We start from the raw sequence: 4,229 nt of genomic DNA on the forward strand, positions 1-4,229 counted from the left end.
AACATCTTTTTGATTTATCACTATTAACTTTTTTCAATATGATTCTTTCAACCTACTATACATAGACATTTTTATAACTTTTTTCACATGCTATACTATGACTCTTTTCGACATATTATACTATGACGTTTTTTAAACTATTTTCAACTGCTATATACTGACATTTTCGACATACTATACAATGATTTTTTTAACACTTTTTTCACATGCTAACTATGACTCTTTTTGAATTAATTTCATGAGTTTTTATCATTTTTTCGACTGAATACTCGACTTTTCAAATATATAAAATGATTTTTTTAAAACTTTTAAAAAATGTTCTATGAAACTTTTCGACATAAACAAGATTTTTTAATCTTTTTTTAAAATGCTAACTAGACTTTTATTATTTTTGACATGTTATATGACTCTTTAACATACTTACTATGAAATTTTTATAACTTTTTTAAAATGCTATACTAGACTCTTTGAATACACCTTGAGTTTTAAAATTTTTTTTTTAAAAATGTATACTTGACTTTTCAACATATATACTATGCTTTATTAAAAATTTTTTTTAAAAACGCTTACGAATTTTTGAAAATTATTGGTTTTTAATTTTAACAGCATCATGACTTTTCGAAATATATATATGACGTTTAAAAATTTTTTCATAGTTATACAGACTCTTTTAAAATCTTAGCTTTCATAATTTTTTCAATATGCTTAATGTCTTTTTTGAAAATATACTATGACATTTTTTAACTTGTTTATCAGGATAATGACTTTTTTGGGACATATTTTCAAATGTTTTTCCTTTTTCAACACACTACGATATTTTTTGACTACTATTCCATGATTTTTATCATTTTAACATGCTATCCCGATTTTTTCCCCCAAATTTTTTTGACATGATACTATGACGCTTTTCACTTTAAAATGCATCTCTGATCTTTTAAACAAAATATATAAACATTTTTTTTTTTTCAAAATGAAAAACTATGACTCTTTTCGACATATACTATAACTTTTTTCAAAATATCTTTCAACATTTATACAATTTTTAAAAATTTTCAACGCCCATATAGTTTTTCGCCCATCAAAAATTGACGTTTTTTAAATTTTTTCAAATGTATCATGACATTTTTCGCATACATAAAAGACGTTTTATCCTTTTTAAATATATCCAGACTTTTCCCCCCCATTTTTTGACATGCTTACTAGCCTTTTATCAATTTTTCGACTGCTATCCCATGCTTTTTTTGAATACTATGTATGAATTTTCAAATTTTTTTAAAACTGCTATACATGACTTTTCGACATACTATCATGACGTTTTTAAACTTTTTCAAGCAGCTATGACTTTTTGAATATTACTATAGCTTTTTTTTAACTTTTTTAAATTGCATCTATGACTCTTTTAAACATCTTACTAGATTTTATGACAACTTTACTTAGGTTTTTCATTTTTTAACGCTTAACCATGTTTTGCCCACTTTTGACTGCTATACAGACTTTTTACATTTTTTGGACAGCTTATTTGATTTTTTCAACAATTAATTGAGTTTTAAATTTTTCAACAGTATATAGACATTTTGAATACTATACAATGGTTTTTCACTTTTTAACAGCATACCAGACTTTTCCCAATTTTAAAAGATAAGACCTTTTGCATCTAAAATGGGGGTTTTATAAATTCTTTAAATGCGTACTAGACTTTTTTTGACATAATATATACGTTTTTTACTTATTTCAACAGCTATCCGGTTTTTCCCCACTTTTTGACATGCAAATTTTTTGGATCTTTTATTACTTTTTCGAATCTTACTAGACTTTTTTCGACAACAAAAAAACTTTTTTTATAACTTTTTTAAAAATCCCTTATATGACTTTTTTAAATTACACCTTGAGTTTTTTAATTTTTTAACGTTACTATGACTTTTTTAACTACTATAGATTTTTTTAAATTTTAAACGCTATCGATTACTCTTTTGCCTTTTGATACTATGAGTTTTTAAATTTTTGTCAAATATAAAATGACTTTTTTGAAACTAACTGAATTTTTTAAAATTTTTCATCAGCTTACTAGGATCTATGATTTTTTCTATGCGTTTTTATCCTTATTTCAAATGCTAACCCAGTTTTTTTTCCCCACTTTTTGACATGATATTAGATTTTAATTTTTTTTTCCGCATGCAAACTAGACTTTTTTAAAAAATTTATCCCTTAAATTTTTTAACTTTTTCAAAATGCAAACTTGACTTTTTTTGAATATTATATGACGTTTTTAAACTTTTTTCAAATGCTTAATGCCTTTCGACTTCTACTATGACTTTTTAAATTTTTCAAATGTATACATGACTTTTTTCGAATACTATATATGACTTTTTTTAACATTTTCACATGTATAATGCACTTTTCGAAATTACAATGGTTTTTATCATTTTTTTCAAAATGATATATCAGTTTTTTTCCCCACTTTTTGACATGTATACTGATTTTTATCATTTTTGACCGTTTTAAAGATCTTTTACATATTGCTATGACTTTTTTTAAACTTTTTTTCTTTATACAGACTCTTTCGAATATATACTGACGTTTTTAAATTTTTAAAAGCTAAAATAGACTCTTTTTGACATGTTAGTGAGGGTTTTTATAATTTTTTCAACACGCTAGCAATAACTTTTTTGAAACTTCATGCGTTTTATCACTTTTTCAACATGTTACCAGGTTTTTTCCCCAAAATTTTTGACATAATATACTATGATCCTTTTCATTTTTGACATGTTATTTGATTTTTTCGACTCTTCCGACTTTTTTTTTAACTTTTTTCAACTGCTTATTTGACTTTTTTCGACTACTATACTAGACGTTTTTAAATTTTTTTAAAACGCAATAAAGCCCTTTTTTTGACTTATTTTTGGGTTTTTTTATCATTTTTTGGCATACTATACTATGATTCAGTTTTTTTTTAAAATGCAAATGATTTTTACCACTTTTTTTGCATCTAACTTGATGTTTTATCATTTTTTTTGAAATTAACTATGATTTTTATCTTTTTGGGTCATTAACTTGACTTTTTCCCCATTCATTGGACTGCTTTACATGGGGTTTTTATAACTTTTTAAACTATGATTTTTTAATTTTTTTGACAGTATACTATGACTTTTTTGAATATTACTAGCGTTTTATATTTTTTTCGGCAAAAATAAAAAGGACTAGATTCTTGTTTTTTAACGCTTTATGATCTTTTCCTTATAGACTTATAAACTTGTTGGTTTCCCCACTTCTTTTAAACTGCTATACTATGATTTGTATACTTTTCTTATTTTAAAAAATTTTTAAATTTTCAACATGCATACCATGAGTTTCCCATATTTGCATCTAAGACTTTTTAAAAAAAATACATACCCAAAATGTTACTGGACTTTTTACTACCTTTATTTTTGATATGTAATTTTGTATTTTTTTCACATACTTTCCCCTGTTTTCATCACTTTTTTAAAGCTATCTAGCTTTTTAAAACTACTAAATATGATTTTTTATCTTTTTTTAAATTGCTGGACTTTTTTATTTTCCCTTGATTACTATACTAAGACCTTTTTAACACTTTATTCAACACTTTTATCACTTTTTTAACATACTTTACTATGATGTTTTTATCACTTTATTTGACTCACTATACTATGACTTTTTCCCACTTCATTTGACATGCTATATTATGACTCTTTTCAACATACTATGACGTCTTTATCACTTTATTTGACATGCTATGACGTTTTTATTATTTCATTGACTTCCTATAAGACCTTTTTACCACTTTATCACTTTTTTCAACAAACTATACTATGACGTTTTTATCACACTTTTAACATACTATACCATGACTCTTTTATCACTTTGTTTGAATTACTATACTATGACTTTTTCCCACTTCATTCGACACGCTATACTATGACGTTTTTACCACTTTATTTGTCATGCTATACTATTTCTCTTTTATCACTTTTTTCCCATACAACACTGATTTTTTACCACTTTTTTCAACATGCTATACTGTGACCCTTTTTGACGTACCATATTATTATTTGACTTTTTTACCACTTTATTTGACATGCTATACTATGACTCTTTTATCACTTTTTCTTACATACTATATTATGATTTTTACAACTTTTTTGGACATGCTATACTGTGACTTTTTTCAACATATTATACTATGAAGTCTCAATCACTCTTTTCGACATACT

The sequence above is a fragment of the Etheostoma spectabile genome, chromosome 3 (genome assembly GCF_008692095.1).
Source record: "Etheostoma spectabile isolate EspeVRDwgs_2016 chromosome 3, UIUC_Espe_1.0, whole genome shotgun sequence".
NCBI lineage: Eukaryota > Metazoa > Chordata > Actinopteri > Perciformes > Percidae > Etheostoma > Etheostoma spectabile.